This window comes from Chelonia mydas, chromosome 6 (assembly GCF_015237465.2).
Source record: "Chelonia mydas isolate rCheMyd1 chromosome 6, rCheMyd1.pri.v2, whole genome shotgun sequence".
In the NCBI taxonomy this organism is placed as follows: Eukaryota; Metazoa; Chordata; order Testudines; family Cheloniidae; genus Chelonia; species Chelonia mydas.
Genome location: NC_051246.2, coordinates 59026371 through 59047914, shown reverse-complemented (window position 1 = coordinate 59047914; position 21544 = coordinate 59026371). Strand labels below are relative to the sequence as shown.

At 46.0% G+C, this 21544-nt stretch overlaps 1 long non-coding RNA gene across 4 annotated transcripts; it reads right to left on the bottom strand.

Moving 5' to 3' along the window:
• Positions 1 to 539: 539 nt before the first annotated feature.
• LOC122466419 lies at positions 540 to 21064 on the bottom strand. Of its 4 annotated transcripts, none has more exons than XR_006291874.1 (3): positions 20908 to 21064; positions 16046 to 16745; positions 540 to 1084 (listed from the first exon to the last, which is right to left on the bottom strand). It is a non-coding gene; the product is annotated as an uncharacterized LOC122466419 (long non-coding RNA). The 4 variants fall into 4 exon arrangements; XR_006291871.1 differs by lacking the exon at positions 540 to 1084 and adding an exon at positions 10841 to 11075 and having other exon boundaries at positions 15428 to 16745; positions 20908 to 21048; XR_006291872.1 differs by lacking the exon at positions 540 to 1084 and adding an exon at positions 10841 to 11075 and having other exon boundaries at positions 20908 to 21048.
• Between the last annotated feature and the right edge of the window lie 480 nt (positions 21065 to 21544).

The following is a 21544-nucleotide window of genomic DNA, read 5'->3' as shown; positions in this document are numbered from 1 at the left end:
ATACAGCTCTACTCAGAAGCCAAAGTGCTCCTTCAGGGAATGTGTGCTGAAAATTAGTATCATGTAGGGCCAAAAGGGAAGGAGCAAGGTTTTGGGAGCTTTAAGCACAGAAATGTATGGATTCAGAGGCCTGGCTAGTTCAAGGGGATACAGAGCCTTTCATATTGCCAGTATGAACCCAACCAGTGCCAGTAGAGCTAGATGAGAACCACCATCTGAATGCTGTTCAGTCAATGCCCCCGGGAAGCGAATTAGCAAGGTGTAGCCCTGCTCCCATTTGCCAAGGATCCTCATCACATTTAATAATAAGTGCTGTCACTGGGAGTTTCAGCAAAAAGGCCAAGGACTGAACGGACCACAGAAACTGACCTCACCTCTTACAATAAGGGACAAAGCAGACTTGTTGGGGTGCAAGGAAGGGAAATGTGGAGCATACTCTGTCTGTAGATAAATGGTGGACTTCACTGCTCTGTCCAGCACTTCTCACTAGCACAACACACACCTCATTCAAACAAATGACTGGCTCTCAGAACGGAAAAGGCACTGAACATCTAGGTCTTTGATTGCCTGTTGGCACCTTAAGATACACCTTATCGATTTAGCTTAGGGACTTAAGTAGCTTCTGATGCAGTGGAGTTTGAAAGCTATGGAATTTCGCATTCTCGACAGAGCATTTTTTCACAAAGGAATTTGTTTCAGTAGAGCCATCAAGATAGCAAACAGTAAGATTTGAGGGGGTCTGTGCAACCCCCTTTCTCCAATGCCTGTTTTCTTCACTGATGCTCCCATCTCAGCCACCACTCCGATTTCTCCACTTCACTCAAAGAAGAGCTGCTTAGTTCCCATCAGAACTTCCCATCAGAGCAACGAAAGAGCTTTAAGTGGTTAGTAATACCCAGTCAGGCTGGTGCCTCAGTGACAACAGACGTCAGAGTGGGGAAGATCGGGTCTGAATGGGCCACTTCTCATGCTCTCCAATCACTGCTTGCTGCAATGGTTATTAAAGTAACTGGGCTCATTACCAGGGTTCTGATTCTTACTCTGGGATCCTGACACTCACCCACGGCTTGTCCATTCCAGGCTCCTGAAAAGCAAATGAACAAACTGGCTGTTGTGGAGGGAGGTCAGTCTCTATTGCTTAGGAAACCCTGTGCAGATTTTCACTCTGCATGAAGCTCATCTAGTTTACAGATTCTCCAGATGCACTGTGGTTCATCCCTAAACACCGGGAACACACTTGTGATTGCCCTTTGAGGAAACAGATTTTAGAATAGGGTGTGGATGGGGATGAAGGAGGGCAGGTGTGGTTAATAAGTCATCTCTAAGGAAAACATGAAATACAGTATATTCTGACCTCCCATGACTAAGGCCAGCTGGTGAATTGTTCTTTCTTGACCATTTTCACTTTGGATGAGGCAAAAACTGAACTGGATAATTAGGATTTAGTAAGGAATATTCCAAACCAGGTTTCTGGCTGTACAGGTTTTAACCAATAAAATATACGCCTGCCCCTGAAAATTCAGCAACCCTTCCCTTAATCTGTCAGGGAGGTCACTCTTTCAGTTTGAGAACCCCTGGTTTGGTTCAGTGTATGGCCACAGCTGCCAACATCTGAAACCAGTTTGTGGATAGAAATAGAGCCCCATCTCTAGCCCCTGCACCTCATATGTCCCACATTCCACCTATTTCTGTCTCACCCAAGGAAACGTCTTTCAGATTCATGAAGAGGGTACAAGCCATGCAGCAAGATGAGGCTCTGGAAGCATCGAGGCCCAGAACACACCACACCAGCCTCTGTCAGCAGCTGCTATGCTAGGGAGTAGAGGTGTACAGCCATCTATCCTGCTGGCTCAAAGCCATTCCGAATTTGGAAACAAACACGTGCCAGACAGAATAAATTAGAAGGCTCTGCATTATTCTATACCTCCCCAACCCTTCATTGCAGTTGACTAGTTTCTATGTCCATTTGCCTCCATGCAGCATAATACCTTGCACAGTTGGGTGCGTTAAGGAGTTTTCTACCTCCTCTGGACTATTAGGTACTAGAAAACTGCCAGAGGCAGGGTACCAGAATAAAACTGTCAGATGGCCTGATGCAGTATGGTAGGAAGTGAGATACCAGACTAGCTGGGCCAGTTGTCTGCTCTGGTTTGGCAGCTTCTTGTATAGACACAGACTTGATCATGAAATCCACAATATCTCAACAGACTTTGTTCTTGTAGGAATAAAATGTGCACAGGTGCAGCTCTTGGAAGACAAGTTGAGGGAGGAGGACAGAATGAGATTCAGAGCCAACACCTCCCCCTTCCCCTCTTCTGCCCTGATTTTATACTTTTGAAGAGCTGGAATTGTAAGTAGAATCGTTATCTGCAAATATTTACAGCAGAGGATGAGTCACTCAATTTTATTAAGACTTAATGACTGTTTTGATTGCTCTGATTAAGATTATAGGGCTGATTCCACTGTATTTACCAGATTGCTTTAAAACAATATCAGTAAATTCACCATTAGACCTGCTGATTTTCTCCTTGTTCAACACTTGGCCCATAATCCAGACTCTTTGTGTCGATGTGCTGGCTTCTGGAAAACAGGATGGCACCATGCCACAGCCCAGGAAACAGCATCGTCTGGAAGAGGAAAACTACAAGAGACCAAATTTGGTATTACTAGCTGTGACTGTTACCTCTGGCTGGGGGCGGAGGGTTTCCTTCCCCTGCACATTTAAAACCATTTCACAATGCTCTGCATCTTATTGGATGAGTTTTCCCTTTGGGGGAAGGGGAGCAATGAATGCTGACCTCACATTTAACCAGAAAGCACATGACAGTCTGTCTGAGCAGTTGCAGAGATTCCGAGTCAAGGGCAAGAGGGCACATATACGTTTGAGCTGTACTATAACTACTGCGTATGCCTCAGCTCTCCTCAGGAGGCCTGCTTTTATTCCCCCTCCTCTTCTTGCTCTTTTCCCTCAGGAACAGGAGACTCTCTAGTCCAAGAGTATTATGCTATTGTAGATTTACACCACCACCACTTCCAGTGGCTACTGACTTCTTATTTGATTTCAAACCCTGATCTATTGAGGTCAAAGACAGTGACCCCTAGCCTTCATGTGGCATCAAAGAGCGTGATCCAGCCTGCAGCCACTGTGGGCACTGCAGCTTCAAAAGACAGCTCTGATACATACAGGAAAGGGTTCAAGGGCCTCCAGCACTTATTCATTTCTCGTTGGAGGAAAGCAGGATTCTCTTATAGATTCCCAGTGGGTACTGGCCCAAAGAACACATCAGCAGCTCAGTTACTGTGGGGGTGGGGCAGGGAGAGGGAAGAGTAGAGGCATTGCAAATCAGGCACCTGTAATGTGTGTCAGTGAACTAATAGTACAGGGTGCGGGGGAGTCTCAAAAGGCACAGGTGAGTGACACATAGGAGGCTTTCAGGACCCCAGGACTTTAAAAATGCATTTTGAAATAAGGGCAACAAATCTCAGCCATCAGTGCATAAGAATATTGTCACAAGGCTTGAAAGGAACTCCTGACCTGTCTACTACCTATCTGCAGCACTACATGGTTGGTGGGGGGCATTATGCAGGTACAGGTGGTTTGAGTTCCATTGGAGTATCTTGGTCTTGGCTACTGCTGGAGGCGGGATAGCAGGCTTGATGGACCAAAGATCTGACCTATGCTCTTCAGTTCAGAGGTTTCACATCAGAACATGGACTTAAGCTTCCACAGATCTCCCCAACCATGGATCATCGAATCTGGTCAAACAGCTGAGTGTATGATCATATAGACTTTTAAGGATGGCATATAGGGATTTTTGTCCTTGTGAGGATGCTCCTACCTCATATACCCAACTGCACTGTAGCCCCAACGTTTACAAATTTGAAAGTTAAGGGAGGTTGCTACTATCAGGACTTGAGATAACACTGAACCACATCCTGGCTAGCTGTTTCAGCTAAAAGCAGATTATAGGGTCTGTGGGCTTTTGGTGGGGGGGTAGTTTAATAGCTTTTCTTGCTATGCCTTCCTCTCCTTTTCATCTTGCATATTGAAGTTTTATGTTCTGTAGCAATGCTGTTCTCTGTTAAATTATACAGTGCATTGCACTAGAAGTTGATGAGATGGCTTAGCTTTAAATATAGCTCTGCTAATGTAGAGAGACCAATGTGACTATGGGAGTTGTATTCAGCAGACAGCCTAAAACAAAACATGTCATTGTCCATTTAACTTAATCCAGGAAGCATCACAGTGTAAAGTGAAGATCAAGAACTAAGAGCAAACTTCAAGCAACTCCACCCTAGCAGCAGCAACACAATGGCAGGTGCCTTTTGTCTGTTCCATCTGTCTCTGCATCTCCTCCAACAAAGTCCTTTCAACAGCTGTTTGAATATTGAATCCCTATCTGCAAGCAAAGAGCCTAAATGTGGGCTGAGCACCTGCATCTACCATCAGGCCCTTTCATTGGGAAGGACTGAAACTCCCCCGGATCTGGGGGTGGTGCATCATTATGCCAGTGAGCCCAGAGTAGGAAGGACCCTGAGGTTCTTGGAGCCTCGGAAGGGAGGGAGGGGAGAGAGAGACTCTCTCTCCCAGGGAGTCCTGGTCTGTCGTCACTGTGTTACTTTCCTAGATGGTGCCTATTTAGATCACTGAAACAGCATTTATACCTAAACATCTCAAGGTACCATGGAAATCAGATATGGAAAAGACCTAAAACTGTAGGCCCCTTCTTTACCACCCCACAAACACCGCTGCAGGATTATGCTGCATAGACTATTCTCCATGGCTTTGTCCAGTGTACATTTAGAAACAATAGTAGTTCATGAGGATGTGAGAAAACAACCAAAATCCATTCAGAAAACCTTCTAGGGTGCTAATGAATTGAGGGGATGGAATTTAAAGGAAACAATAGCCTAGAACAATGCAGATAATAATGCAGAGCTGGGATAGAAAGCTTTAGACATTAGCACAGTGGGGTTCTGACCCATAACTGAGGACCCTAAGGGCTACGGTAACAAAAATACCAAGCAAACATTCCTGCCTTGGAACAGCAGAAGGGGCAACACTTCTTTGATCAGGACTCTGGGCAATAGAGGCTCCTAGCCTATAAGGGAGGTGGAGTTTTCCACTCCTGGCTAGAAAAGAAGACCAAGGAAACGCGGGAGAAAAGGAAAGAGGAATTTTCCCAAAGAATCACTGTCCAGAGATTCTTTTCTTGGAATTAAATGAGAAGTTGATGCAGGCAAATCCCAAAGTGAAAAGACAAGATTCCGGATGGCTGCAGCAATTTCTCCTAACAATGCCTTGGGATCATGTAAACAGGGTTATTAATAGAAGCCTATACTTCAAGTGGCCCTGGAAGGCTGCTTCCTCCCATTCTTCTGGGGTTTAAATTAAAGGCAGTGAAGCTCTGGCTGGAGAAAGCCTCCTTTGCTCCTATTTTATTTTTCTCTCCCCCTTCACTGCATTTCCTGTCAAAATTTGAGGTCAGAAAAGGCGGAAATCTCTTTGTGATTGCTGAAACACTGACTGAGAAACACGACTCTGAGAGGCTGGTAGCCATTGCATTCCAGTGTGTGTCGGTCTGGGGGAAGAGACAAAACACATGACAGTATGGGTGGTTGTGTGTGAGAGTATTTGTAATTAGAGCTACAATGACTCTTTGGGCTTCCCAGTGAAGCCAAACCCAGCAGAGATGGGCCAAAGACACTGCATTTTTAGACTAGTTTTGCAAGTCACTGGGATCAATTTGGGATGTTGCAAGGAAAAGGCAGGACTTTTCCCAGCCCTGTTTATGAGCTGACAGCCCCTGTACATCCTATGGGAATATAGGGTATCTTATACTTTCTAACTTTCCTTAGCTCTTTTTGTGTCTCAGATTGAAGCAACCCCATTTTTCCCCTCAAATAGTTCTTTTGCTCTGCTTCTAGACTGACATGGGGACTAGGACATAAAATGAAAACTAAATGTACACAAACCCCAGGATTAACACACAATCCCAGCAAATGTACTTACAAACCAGAATGGGTAGTAAAGTGCATCAGCAGAGTAAACATAGCAAAGGATGTAAATTCACACCATCAACACCGCAAAAGCCTTAAGAGCATGCAAAATACAACTGCTTCCACCCGTGGTTGTCTTCTTACTGGGAGTCACAATGGCCCACTGCACATACCTTCAAATGTTTCTAGTAGATGGAAGTCTCTCTCCCTTCTCCAACATCTGTGGTACAACTCCTCCTACCCTGCTGCCACCATGCACCAGGACACATCATCCCTTCCTTCAACTTCAAAGAGGTATCCAGGATATAACCCACCACCATGAATCTCAGGCCTTCCTCTCAGCCCCCTGACTATGGAATTGAGGGTAACAAGCAAAAAAGAGAAAGCTCTTTGCTCCTGGCCTTCTCATGCTGAAATCTTGGCTCACCTGCCCCTTTAGAGAAGCCAATAGACTCTCTCAGCAACATCTTCACACGTAAGGCCTTGGCTAGTGTACACGTGTCCCGACTGCAACATTTTGGACAATAAATGTTGTTAAAATATGCGGTTTTCAAAGCCAAAATGTTTCATGGTGATGTATCAGTTTCAAAGTTTTTTGTCAGGAAGCTGGGAGAGAGAGACTCACTCTATAGCGTGGTGGTTAGGGCACTGATCTGTTGTAGAGAGATCAGGGGATGAAAAACTATGCTTGGAATTAGGAACAGCAGAGGTTTGCCCTAGTGTCTCCCATATCTCAGGTTGGTGCCCCACCCGCCAGACCCATCCCCAGGCATCTACCCCAACTTCCCAAATTGAAAAGTTCAGGTTTCAATATTAAACACAGACAATCTTATTTTAACAAAAGCATTCTAAAGGTTTTGGTGGTGTTCCAATGCTGAAAAAATCAAGTCCTCTGGGTCAAGTCTAGCCGCCACTGCTCTCTTCTGGCTGGAAGCCCTGCTTCCAGGTACATGATCAAACGCCTCCACTGACTGTAGCTCAGAGTAAGCATTTTAATACTTCTACTGCTTGTAAAGATTATCCTGTAGTTCAAAGGGATGGCTTTTGGGTTTATAGAGCTAAGACTCTCATTGCCAGCAGCCATGAAGTCCTGAGTGTCCACAACAAGGAGGTTAGATGAAAGTTGTAAATTCTCTCTGCTTGCACAGAATTTTCAAGTAGGTGAAAGACAGACAGACAAATAGCAATGAGGAAACCAATGAAATTGAAAGGCAACAAATTTAAAACTAAATAAAAACCACCTTTTAAAAAAAATAAGCTGCTAGTTAACCCGTGGAACTCATTGCTACAGATATCACCAAGGCCAAGAACTTAGCAGCATTCAAAAGACGATTAGACATTGACATGGATAATGAGAACATGCATGGTTACTTTAGGTAGGATAAAACATAAGGGCTATAATCTCATAAACCAATCACTGACTGCCTATGACTAGGATGAAACTTCCTACTCTATGGGGTTTCTTGTACCTTTCTCTGAAGCCTCTGTTACTGGCCACTGTCAAAGATGAGATACTGGGGTAAATGGTAATGGACACCACTGACCTGCTCCAGTATGGCAATGGGACACTGCCTGGATGGGGTAGCAAAGGGAAGGAAGATTAAATCACCAGACAGGGGGAGGGCTGAAGGAGATTGAATTTTTTAAGAAGTGATTGGGAAAATGCTGTCCCAGAGTCTTTTGCTTGCCACATTCTGTGTGGGGGATGGAAACTGGGAAAGGTGAGGGAGCGAGCAGGTCAGGAGAGATTGCAGCCTGGATTTTTACCAAGGTGATCTGCAGTCAGTGACAGTCCCAGAAAAAAGTATAAGACAACCAGTTTACCCTCCATGTGAAACACGGAAGAAGTCAGAGGAATATTCTCCATGCTCAACAAATGCTAAATCAGAAAGGGTCTGGTGAAGTGTGGCGTTTCCCATGCATTTCCAAGGACTGTGCTATAAAAACGGTATTCGTTGCTGCAAATAATAAGGGTATGTCTACACTATGAAATTAGGTCGATTTTATAGAAGTCGATTTTTCGGAATCGGTTTTATACAGTCGATTGTGTGCGTCCCCACTAAGTACATTAAGTCGGCGGAGTGCGTCCACAGTACCGTGGCTAGCGTAGACTTTCAGAGCGGTGCACTGTGGGTAGCTATCCCACAGTTCCCGCAGTCTCCATTGCCCACTGGAATTCTGGGTTGAGCTCCCAATGCCTGATGGGGCAAAAACATTGTTGCGGGTGGTTTTGGGTACATCTTGTCAGTTGCCCCTCCCTCTCTCCCTCCCTCCATGAAAGCAACAGCAGACAATCGTTTCGTGGCTTTTCTCCTGGGTTAACTGCAGAGACGCCATAGCACTGCAAGTGGGAGCCCACTCAGCTCCCTGTCACCACTGCTGTTGTGGGCAAGTCTGCTGTGAGGGCTGCTGTGATCCAAGTAGCCATTGCAATCATTGACATTCTGTTATCAAGGGTAGTGACTCTGGGAAATGTGCAGGCCTTTAGATTTTAGGTGCATCATATTCCTGTCCTTTGTCACTGGTGAAGAAGTCTTGCACACGCACATTCCACAGGAAACAGCTCCAGGGCTCCTGCTCTTTTGCCTTGGCCACACAGCAGCAGCTCCTGGCTGCCTTCGCATCAATGGTGAACGGCTCCACTGCTTCCGCTGCAACTCTGCAGCAGATGGTGCAGTAGGACTGCTAGCCGTCCCCATCAATGGTGTTTTGCTCGCTCCACCGCTTCCGCTGCAACTCTGCTATCCTGATCTCCTGTGAGCTGGAGGCTTCTGCCTCAGGCTGCTCTCCCAGCTGGCAGCAGAGTGCAGTTTCACCTACCCCAGCCTACCCCTTGCTCCCATGGCTCATGAAGCCTGGACAGTAGTAAGGAGCAGTTCATCTATAGGCTGAGCAAGTGCAGAATGGTGGTAGAATGTGCCTTTGGACGTTTAAAAGCATGCTGGCGCTGTTGGTCAGACCCCAGTGCAACCAACATTCCCATTGTTATTGCTGCTTGCTCCATAATATCTGTGAGAGTAAGAAGGGGACATTTATGGCGGGGTGGTAGATTGAGGCAAATTGCCTGGCATCCGATTTTGAGCAGCCAGACACTGGTTAGAAGAGCACAGCAAGGCACACTGCGTAGCACAAGAGACTTTGAAAACTAGTTTCATGATTGGCCAGGCTACGGTGTGACAGTTGTGCGTGTTTCTCCTTGTTGCAAACCCGCTCCCTTTGTTGATTTTAATTCCCTGTAAGCCAACCACCCTCCCCCATTCAAAATCAAGTAACTATTGTTTTGAAACCATGCATTCTTTATTAATTAAAAAAAATTGAGATAATGGACAAGGAAACCGCCAGTGGTTTTGGGTACGTGTCATCAGTGACCATTCCCTCGCTCCCTCCCTCCAAGAAAGCAACAGCAGACAATCATTTCTCGCCCTTTTTCCTGGATTGCCTGCGCATACGCCATAGCACTGCAAGCGGGAGCCCGCTCCGCTCACCACTGCAGTTGTGAGCATTGTAAACACCTCATATGTGCCCTTGGAGATTTTGGCATATATATTGGCATTACGTCTTTTGGAACGGAGTTCTGATAGCACGGATTCGTCTCCCCATACAGCAATCAGATCCAGTTCCCCCTGCTTTCGGGGGACTGCATGGTCACCTGTGCGGATGAGCTCGCCATGCTGGCCAAACAGGAAACGAAATTCAAAAGCTCCCGGGGCTTTTCCTGTGTACCTGACTAGTGCATCTGAGTTGAAAGTGCTGTCCAGAGTGGTCACAATGGAGCACTCTGGGATAGCTCCCGGAGGCCAATACCATTGAATTGCATCCACAGTACCCCAAATTTGACACAGTGATGTCAATTTTAGTGCTAATCCCTTTGTTGGGGAGGAGTACCAAAATCGATTTTAAGAGCCCTTTAAGTCAACAAAAATAGCTTTGTCATGTGGACAGGTGCAGGGTTAAATTGACCTAACGCTGCTAAATTTGACCTAAACTCGTAGTGTAGACCAGGGGTAAGAGCAGAGTCTCACTGATGGCACCCTTCCAGCAAACTGTTATGAACACACTACTTCTATACACAGCTAATTATACCATGCCCAGATGCTGGGGGAGATGGCCAATGCACCAGGAAACTAATAGAAGCATATGCTACCATATGGAGGAGACAGTCTACACTGGTCCCACTTCTCTGGGAGAACAAGGCCTCTCCACCAATCATATTCCATTACTGTCAATAAAGCAAGTTCTTAGGAGATTGTGAGGTCTGAGGGGAAAGTAGAAGAGGAAGAGGAAATGTTAAGTGTTTTAGTCTGATTTCTGGGATCAGAACATTAGGGAAGTGGAGATGAAGTCAAGAGTATACTACAGAAGAGGTGACAAGGATTAGGTGTGTGGGGTAGAGGTCTATTCCCCAAGAAATGTGCTTTGTACCTTTTTTGGTAAGCAGCACTGCGGCGATGTGCTCTGTGGGTGAAATTCCCCACAGTGCTGAGGCCTAGCACAATGCATATGCACCACTTAGACCCACTTTGAAATAAAATTACCAGTGTCAAAAAAAATGGTGCCAAACTATTTACTTGATTTCCTGCAGCAGTGAATTCCACAGGTTAACCATACACTGCTGAAAGGAGTATTTTGATTTAGTTTGTTTGCTTCTACCTTCCAGTGTGCTTCCATTTTTTATTATGTACTTGTGGGTCATATCATGGACTAAAGTACAAAAAGCACCTGGTGTTGGTTACCTCAGAGCGCACTGCTAACTATTCTCACTTCCAGGCTAAACTGTTCTACATTTCCACTTTGACCAAATGGACATTCCACCAGACCACAAGTCACAAGTTCTTTTTCAAAAGCTTTTGCAACTTTAGTTGCTGTTCAACAAAATTCCACATAGCACCCAGTGATCAGACTGTCAGTTACACGGATGTAATTCTAGGGCCATTCTAACATTAGCTGGTATTTGTACCATCATAAATGAGGTCAGAATCCGGCCTAAAGAATTGTTCTGTATGTTAGTCACATCCTTCTGGAAAGGGTCCAATGTCATGAGTCCAAGTCACAGGATTTCCACCACCAGCATAACGCTTGCGATCACAGCATCACCATTAGAGATGGAGAAAAACAGACAGTTATTTTTTGGCAAAAGTTAGATGTGACACCATAAAACAGAATATATGTTTAGAAAGGCTAAAAGCCAGAGGACTGATGGAGAAAAACACACAGGCACCCCAGGCTCACCTTAGACATGCTAAACAATGGAAACTGCTTATAATATACTCTGGGCTTGCACCAACATAGTTTGTGAACAAAAGGAAGAAAACTATTTCATGTTAGCAGGAATTGCAACTACACAAGAGAACCAGGCACCTTCCTGCTGGGTCAGAAAATTGGTCATTGAATGCCAAGTTTTTCACCTTTAGGTCATGGACTCCAATCCAGCCTAGCTCAGTAGTGGCCTGAAACAGTTTTACCAGTCTAAGGGCTTGTGTACAAACAATACATAACATTCCATGGGCCTCCTCCATCTTTCTGAACTCCAGGCCCTATGTCCCTACCTTGCCCTCCTCAGGGTAGCAGTCCTCTAGGACAATCCTTAGAATGTGATATTAGGCCATGTGGTATCACCAGCCTTCCACAGGGTTGCTGGCATTTGCAGGTCATGGGTCAGATTCAGTTACTCTCACCTTGAGTAGTCATTTGCACCAGGGCAAAGTGGGTGTAAGGTGCTACCAGATCAGAATGGTACCATTTTGCAACCACTTTGCACTGACAAATAAATTACAAGATTCAAAGCAACCAAGAGTCAGGCTCCATCTGAGGGTTAGGTCTACTACAAACACAGGTGTGACTGCAACTTGTGTAGACATACCAAAGTTAACTTTAATCTAGCTACTGGGTTAATGAAGCTGCAGCATCATGGGCTTCAGTGCAGGCTCTACAGTCAACCTGGAATTCTGGGTAATTACTCACACACTGCTGCAGCTTCACTGCTACTTGTGTCCCAACTAGCTAGATTAAATCTAGCTCGCGTATGTCTGCACAAATTGCAGCCACATCCCATGACTGCAGGCAGACATACCCTGTGTCTCTAGTGGTTGGCCCACACCAAGGCTCAGAATCTGCTGCTTGCTTATCACAGTAGAATTACTCCTTTAGTTCATGTGGTAAGGGCTTTTGCTTTCAGTGTGTGAAGATCCCTGGGTTCTCCCCCACGGATGGCCTCATATGTATGCAAGCATTCAGATACCATAGTAACAGGAAATCAACAGCATCACAGAAATCTAAGTAGGTGGGTAAATATAGTGTCATCACACACACACGATTTTATTTGGTGTCCTTCTAATTAATCCTTTCCCCCATTTTTCACCCTCCCATAACAAGCATCCTTTTCAGCTACAGAGTTAAGGTGTGATAACCGATTAAGAAAAATCACTGAGGAATTATAATCTGGAAAGCAGAAGTTGCTGGCAAGAGCCATTTCAATCAGTCGGCGATAGAAGAAGTGCTGAGTGGGGTCACTGCAGGGGCTACATGCTCCATCTCTTATGCTTCTAATTCAAACAACAGAACGTGGCCAGAGAAAACGAGTGCCAGGCGCGAGCCAGGTCCATTTGCTGACATACAGGCAGAGAGAGCTGGCTGTGAACAGAGCTGGGGTCAGGTGAGAGGAAGAGCCAGGGGAGCTGGCACTTTAAGGTAAGTGGCTTGGCAGGCATATGACAAATGAGTTATTATGCCATTAAACCACAGGGCCCAGAGAGGACTTTGTTCATGAAAAGCAACTTCACACAGCATCCTAATTAGCTCTGGGAGAGGTGTCCTTGAAGCACCTCAGGAACAAAAGGGGGCTAGTGCCCCAGCACTGGTAGCCATTGCTGATTAGACTAAAGCAGAGCAACCTCCAGGGCCACTGATACTGCGTGGACTGGTGGGTGGTGAGTGTGACACTCACCTGGCTTAAAACCATGTGGAAAACAGTGGCCCAGTCACTGCAGGTCCAAGTTACTCCACCTCTCTGTGCATCACTGTATCTCCTTGTAAATGGAGAGGATAATCCTTAGTTTATAGGGATCTTATCTGAGTTACTAGCTGTATTATATCTTGGGGTCCTCAGATGGAACATGCAGCATGCTACATAGCACAGAATAGGAGTACTTTGTGCCTGTGTTCTCCCCCGGGAGAGACTTGTGCACTTATATTACAGTCAGAAGGACCAATCCCCCATACATCCCCACCTTTTGGTCATGGATGGACACACTATGAAGCCTACTTCTTTGATTCTCCATGTTGGTTTCACAGTCACACCTCACACTGAGGAGGGGGAGGGAACAGGGACAAGAAGGCCAGCATGATGCCAACTTTAGGACAGAAAACGCCTTTGAAGATGGCTGTGCTGATAACAGCCCATCTGGGCTCACTTTGAGGACAGGTGGTAAGGGAGGGCCATGTTGACCCTACCTTACTGGTCTTTTTGATCTCAGTCCCCAGTGTTGATAGATTAGGTGAAGGACCAAAGCCCGGGGGTGAAAGGCCACCAATTAGTTTAAAAAAATACTGAAGCAATAAGCAGCAAATTGTCAAGCTGTGCAGCAACACAATCAACAGAAGTGCATGTGACGACCAGTCTAACGGAGCTGAGCCCCGGCAACCTTTCTGAGGAATCAGAAAGGTGGCAGATGGGTTTCTGTGGGAGCCCTCCTGCACTTTCCATAGAGTCAATGGATCAGTCAAACAGAGGATCACACTAAGCTATTTGTTTCCACTTTGGTTCTTGCTTCCTAACCATGACTCCCAAGCAGATACACTGGGCCAGATGCTCAACTGGGGTAAATCCTCTGAACTCAGGGGAGCTATGCCAACTTTCACCAGCTGATAGCCAGTAAGTTAAAGCCACATTTATGTAAACGATCCTGAGCATGCAAATAAATAGCCCACTAGTTAAATTTTCCTCATGAAAATCTCAGGTTGTTCCCTAGTTGGACAAATGTCTACATGACAAAACACACTGACACCATCAATACCTGGAGCACAGAAGCCAAGGACAAAATGGGCCATGAAAACTGAACTATCCTTCTCTCCCCTAAAGATCAACCCTGCTAGAAGGAATCAGGTAGGGGTACGCACCAAAACTGTACCAGTTCTATGGATAAAAAGCCCGTGAGTGTGCACGGCTGTCAGTCCAGTTCCTGTCATGAGCACTAGAGTCATGAAAAGCAAATAAGAGGCAATGGGAAGAGAGGAACCTGAGTTAGGGGAGTCATGCTGATGGGGCTGCTCAGGAAGAAGCCCACACAAGTCAATTTTTAATAATGAAAACGCAGGCCAATAAGTAACTCCAATAACGGAGGTCGGTTGGTGTCTGATCTCCATTTCCTAGCTCTGCAGCCTGCACTTTTCTTCCATTTTTAAAGAACTGGGAACACAAAAAAAGCCTCTTTTTAAAAAAAGTTTCTTCTTTCAGGGAACAAACTTTCAGTTTTAATTCCTGTCTCCTCCATCATTTCAGTGCACAGCCTCTGGAAAGTGCACATCTCCTTGTCAGAGAAACTACAAGCCCATTGTTAACCTGCAGGATTTGTGCAGCAGATTCTTGACAGAGAAAGAAAGAGTATATATATATATATATATATACACACACACACACACACACACACACACACTAAGAATAACACATGATCAACAATGGACCTCACATTGTGTTCACATATGCACGTATTATGTGCATGCATTCCTGGGTGTGGGGAGGAAATGGTGCAGTTCACCATGGGTTAGTACAAATGCTTTTCACCTTTAGAAACATGTGTTCAAATCCTATCGGGATCATAATTGAAAGTTAGCTGTTAGTAGAACTAGTTAAAAATAAAGTGAAAAACTCTCCCCTTTTTAGAAATTCAAAAAATGTCAACCTGCTCTAGAGCTGACTGAAATACAGAAAGAAAATAATTCCCAGAAATCATCCATATGTTTCCTAATTATTCTTCAAAATTTCAACAGAATTTGAAAAGTTTCAAACAATAGCTGCTAGCATACATTAGCACACCAATAAAACACAACTGCACTAGGTCTTGCAGACTGGGATTTAGTTGCACTGGCTGAACTCTGATGAGGAGCCCAGGCCCGTAATAACAGGAAATGCTGGGGGTTAGCATTGAGGTTCATCGACATAGCTGGGGGAAGGGGGTGGGCCAGGACCAGAAGAGCAAGGAAGTCCTGCAAATTGGGACTGCGGTGCCTCTGCAGAACTTGGAGGTGGAGTGGGGAGAGGGGAAGGAGCCCAGGACTGGAATAGCAGAGGCAGGGGTCAGCACTGGGGGAAGCTGGAAATTGTCCCTTTACATACAACATGCCACTCTCTAACCCTCTAACCAATTTCACCATCAGTTCCTTTTATGAGACTTAAAATGCAAGCCAAGCAAAGCAGAAGTGAAGAACTTACAAGAGTCTTGGCGAACCAGGTCAGAACTAAGAGGTGTACTGTGTCTGGGAAGGAGAGTTCAAAAGCTGACAGATACTTGGAAGGACACATCTGTGGAACCACACAGTAAAGTTGGCTGTCTGAAACCTTCACCTCTGATAGATCTCAGCTCATCCCAGACTTGCACTTTTGCTGAGCAAAACGCATAATGCCTTGTTAATAATGAATAGCTCTGTGTCTGCCTTACTTAACACTGAAGCTCTGAACAGATCCACAGCACTTTATAAATTATCTAGCACAGCTGATTCGTAGCCCACCGGGAGTGCTCCTGCAGCCAGCATCTTGATCAGCTGTAATGGAATCATACCATTAATGTGTTTTAAATTAGGCATACATTACAGCTCACAGGTGCATGAACAGACAGGAACAGTGGGAGCCTCCCCTTGGGACTCATTGCCCTGGGAAAAGGTGTACAAGTGGGAGGCCTTCCAATAGGTCCTATGACCTCAGCAAAAAGCAAGAGGAAAGAAACAAGCAAGCCACCTCATTAAAGAGGAAGGGAAAAGGTGTCAAGATAGAATATGAATAAGCAGCTGTAGTGGGGGGTTCCATTGCTGTTTGGAAAAAACTAACTCCCACCTGTTGTCTTGGTGGGGAGAACCCTCCTGCAGCCTTTGGGGAGGCAAGTATTCACTCCAGCCTTTTCATCAGTAACAGCAGCTTCCTCAGAAAACAAACAGCCCCAGGGCTCACAGTATCAGTCTCTCATTGTGATGTCCTCTTCCCTTTGGACTCTGGCCAAATTTTGCATGCTGTGCCAACTCACAGTAGCCACACAGAAAGATGCAGGGAGTAGCCTGTTGGCCACCCCAGATTTAGACTCTCAGTCTGATGTGTTCCTGCAGCAGCACATGCCCACTGGCGCAGTTGTCCATACAACAGGGGAGATGTGGGATTTCTTCCCAACTCTTTAGCCAAGCAGGGTTTTACTTTGGGGGTGGAGAGTCAGCACCTCTCCTCTACCCATTCCCTGACCAATCAGGGCTCCATCTGCTGATCTGCAGAGTGAGGGTTCCACACAGCACATGTTCTCTTTCCAATTTGCAATAGGACAGATTTCCCTAACAAACTGTGCCCTGCCAGTATACACCAATGGTGAGCTGGAGGGACTCTCTCTAGGGGCAGCACTACCCTTAGGGGCCCATGCGAGTGATTTCCACATAGTCAATTTTTGGTCTCTCTCCTGAGACTGAGAAAGCAACAAATGTGTGCCAGTCATGGTTGGGGTTTTATGATGCGCAACTGAACTGAAGAGCTGTCAGTTTATTTCACACAGGGCCTACAAAAAAAAAAAAAAAGAACAGTAAGAATACCAGTCTCTGCTGACCTGACCTGGATTTGAAGTGGCAGCCCACTGATAAAAGGCTTCCAAATCCCCACAGCCTTCCAGCCTCCCACTGATCACCCCTCAGTAAATGCTTGTAAATATTGGGAGTAAAAACATGAATCGGGCTGAACTTGTATGATGCTAAGGTTGGCCTGAAATAAACTTGCACTGATTCTTGCAGGAATTCCTTCAGTCATTCAGCAAGACAAATCTCTTCCCCTTCACCCATGGGATGAGGTCCAGCAGCCAAGACTCTTCCTTCTCCCACGCTCTGTACTACTAGGGCAGCCACCATCTTGGCTGGTGTACCACAGACTGAACTAGGGGTCTCCAGAGCTAAAAGCAAGAGGTGCTCCAGCTTTAGCTGAAAGAAAACAAGGAGTACTTGTGGCACCTTAGAGACTAAAATTTATTTGGGCATAAGCTTTTGTGAGCTGAGGAGCCTAGGCATTTTAGCTGGGGCGCTAACAGATTCCTGTCTGCAGATTGAGGTGTGAGGGAGACCTCTAACATATGCTCATCACTGGCATACACTTGCACAATGAATGTGGTTTTGAACCGTTTTCAGCCTGGAAGCTCCAGCACTGCTCTGTTACACCGATCTCATGAAAATGGTGCTTGACAGCCACTGCTGAACATGTTCAGTACTGTAGCATTGACAGGCCGGTGAGGTTTATCTCAATTATGGCATGGTCCCGCATGAAACAGCCTTTGCAAGCCAGGTGTTTCCCAGAGCTTCACCTTCTTGTTCCCATCTCCATCCCTCATGGACCAGTGCTCTGAGCGTGTGCAGAATTCCAAAGACAGCTCCAAAATGGTTGCAATGCAAGTCATCTGCAGGAGTGCTAGGAAGACTTGGTTGGTTACCCTTCCCATTTGCTCACCCATGGCTAGAGTCAGCCTTCACATACATGTGTGAAACCCCACAGAAGTCAATGGCATAACTGCGGACAGAATTTGACCAATAAGCCTGCTGTTTGACATATGCCTGTTTCTGCAACAAGCATTATGTAGCTGGGCCATTACCAGCTATGGACACAGCAATAAAAACCAAGTTTTAATACAGAGTCTTATGAACACCTAGCCACTCAGTCTGTCTATCTAACTGCTGTCTATCAGGTGTACACACTAGCCCTTCTCACCAGCGGCACCCTGGTATTTCCTGTTCGGATCCAGGCAGGAAACGCTGCCTCTTTCACCCTGCACATCTCAAATTCCATAGGGCCTTGCAAATCGTAAAGCCAGCTCTGATGTTCTGAATACCTTCCAGAGGGGGTACTCTAGATGCTAGGTGCTGAGCATGCTGTGCATCTCCAGTGCTCCCTGCTGGCCCTGGGGATAATTAATGCAGAAGATTCAGGGTTTCATGGAAACACTTCCAGTTTCAGTGCTACCAAAAAAGTCCAATACTGTAACTGGAAAAACCAGGCAAACTGTATGCCCTTGAGGTACGACAAGCAGCACAGGGAAAGGGAGGGAGCACAAGCAAGATGGAAAATTCCCTGGCTCTGAACCTCTCCATGCCTAACCTCTAGCATTTTGCAGGCTGTTAATTGACTCTGCCACCCCCCTGAATCTCAAGGCTCAAGCAAGGCTGAGGTTGTAACCTCCCTTCCAAAGCTGCTTGTGGAGGGAAACAGCTGGAATTGTCCAGCTGTTCCCAAAAATAAAGGGAAAGGACAATTAAAAGGAAATCGGGGGTGGGGAGGTGTTTACAAGGATTAAGTTGGGGCAGGGGGCAACTGAGAAGAGGGACCCTCAGGGAAGTCTTCAAAGGAATGCTTGTTTTAATGGGAGCTCGAGTGAAACAAGTTTGGGAGGGTGAGACAGTCTGTTGTGCTCCATGGGGGTGGGGGGCAGGAGGAGGACTGGGGAACTGAACCAAGGGAAGATATAGTGGTGGCTGCACAGACTGTGCTCACAGATGGAATATTGTGAGGCTTGCAAGAGGCTGCCCATTAAGTACTTAAATAGCAACGATAGCAGATTAAGAGCCAAAAAAAAAAAAAAGAAAAGAAAGAAAGTGGCTTCTTTGCTGGGCTAGAATCCTGCAAATTGCCCAGAGTGGAGCCAGCATCTGCCACAAGGGAGTTTGGGAGCTGGGGACCTGTCTGAATTTTGTTTAAAACTTTGGCGGGGGGAGGGGGGAGCGTGAATGTGGTTCTCAGGAAAATGAGAGCCTGATAATGCTGGTGTGCATGGCTACCTCCCCCTGACCTGCAGGCACTCCTGCTCTTCCAGTCCCACCCCAAACCCCACCAGCTGTGCTGATACACCTCAGATTAGTCCTACAGCTCCCTCTGCTATTCCAGTCCTACCCCTGTACCCATCCCCCCTGGAATGCTCAGCTGATGCACTTCAATTCAGTCTTGCAGTCTCCAGCTTCTGTTCCAACCTTAGACCTCAACAGAGGAGAAACTACCAATTGTGCCATATTGTGTTAATAGGCTCTGTGGAGGGATAACAACCAACAGGGACAATTTGAAGGGATCAGACAACTACTCTGCAGATGCAACCTTGTGACAGCCTAAACCCAAGGCTCTAGAGGTGAAAAGCGAGTTCATTAACTCACTGTGCCCTCTCTGCCAACTAAAAGTTTGGAGATGCCTCTGATTTAGCAGCACTAGGCTTGCACCTTCTGTCGCTGATGGCTGGTGAACACAGACTATGTTCCAGGCACCATCATCCCATATGCAGCTGAAAGGGTGGGGGTTGTGTGGGGGAAAACAAGACTCCCTGAAATGAACACAGATTCACTTCCCCGCACTTCCGACATGCATGTAGAGTATCGCATCAGACTGTCATACCAGTAACAACAGACCCAACTCGAATTTGGAAGGAATTAAGGCCCAAAACATTCTTAGGAATTCTCTGCAGATGCATAGGGGAATGATAATCTCTTCTAACAGTGAGCCAACAAAGCCTTCCCCAAGCCCCACCCCTTTTTCTTTTAACCCCAGAGTGCCCTAAGAAGCACACCACACACACATTGTATTTCTTTTGGGAGCACCTTCAGAGGCCTGCTACAAGAAAGGTTCAAGTTACAATTTAGGGTGGTTCTGATTGGGCCCATTCTCATGGTGACTAGATTGCTCTGGAAGCTGGGAATGGGATAAGGAACCTTTCCTATAGCGGAGTCTGGTCTGAGCCCAGATGAGAGGGGTAGCTGAACAAAGAGGGTCACAGTGCCATCTGTCAGAAGGATCTGATGGATTCTTAGTCCAGATCCCCGTGGATAGCAAGGACATTGGCACAAGAGCCACCATCCAATCTTGGCCCCCCCTCCCTTCTTGTTGGTAGTCTCAGCAGGGAGGCAAAAGACTGAATGAGCTGAGTCTGAATTCCCCTCTCATCCCTAGAGCAGGTATCTCCAGTTTATAGATAATGCTGACTGGTAGAGGACAGCATGCGGAAGTCTTGCCCAGCTGCTGCCGAGGCTGTATCTGCTCTAGGGATAAATAGTTGAGTCCATCTCTCATCAGCAGTAAACTCATTTAGAAACCCACAATCACAAGAAGCCACCAAAAGATGAAGGAGCCTGTTGGGGAGCAAGTGGCATGTTTTCCTGAGAGAGTGACAGCCTCTCACAGAACCTGGCACTGCTCACCCCACTACCACCTGAGGCAGAAGCAAGCATCCATGATTTTTTGCTCCTGGTTAAGGATATCCTCTAGGATCACCTCAAGCACCACCCCGGCAGGAAACATTGGATCTGGCCCCAGCTCCAGCCACCAACTCACCAGCAGGAACCTGCAACCTTGGAAGACACTAGGATTTTTCCAGCTATGTGTCCATTGCCTATTGGAGGTGGACTAGCTAATGTATCCCCAGGTTGAGCTCATTCAGATAACAACAAGCAACGTATGTCAAAGGTTTATTCCAAATGCTGCAGATCATCCCCCAGCAATGATGGAAAATCTACTACCATGTGAGTGACTGAGAAGGAACAAAGGCAGAGAACCAAGAATCAAAATCTCACAAGTAACACTTGGAGCTGACATCACCTTTCTATCCATGACTGGCATATGGCACAAGGTTCTCTCATGTGAAGACTGAGCCTTGCATGTGAACATCCTGTGTCTGAAATTCCTATTAACAAAAAAACTCAACCAACCTGGATTAAGAGATGCAAGAGGAAAATGCCTCATTCATGAAGGAGCTGGAAAGTTTTAGTTGCTACAATTTTGTGTTATAACAGGATCAGTCATGATCAGAACCATTTCAAACAGTGCTGGCTAAACCAATAGTAACCCCTCACTAGTAGCCTCCATAAACTCTGACCCAGCCAATGGTCCCTTTATAAATTCCCTAACAAGCTCATTGAGGCTACCTGTCCCACCTGGCTGATTTGCTAACAAACCTCAGGTGATCCTTTCTGTGTATCCATAGATACCAGATCCATAAAAACTGCCTCAAGTGATACAGATTCAGAGGTATTCCTTGTAATCACTCATTGGTTTTGTACTTTTCTGTTAGTAGCCTGTGCATACACTAGCACTTTTGACTCTGAAACAGGATAAACAGGTAACATAATAGTGCATGCCCAGATCCTCAAAGGTATTGTGCTGCCTAACTCACATTGAAATCAATGGGAGTTTAGATGCCTAAATGCCTTTCAGTACCTGGACTATAGAGACTACATGCAACTTCCAACAAGGCTTCACACAGCAATTAATCCCTAGTGCTCTGTGATCAAACAGCTCTGTGTAATGGGATTTCTCAGATCTACTGGATCTGACTGGAATTTTTCA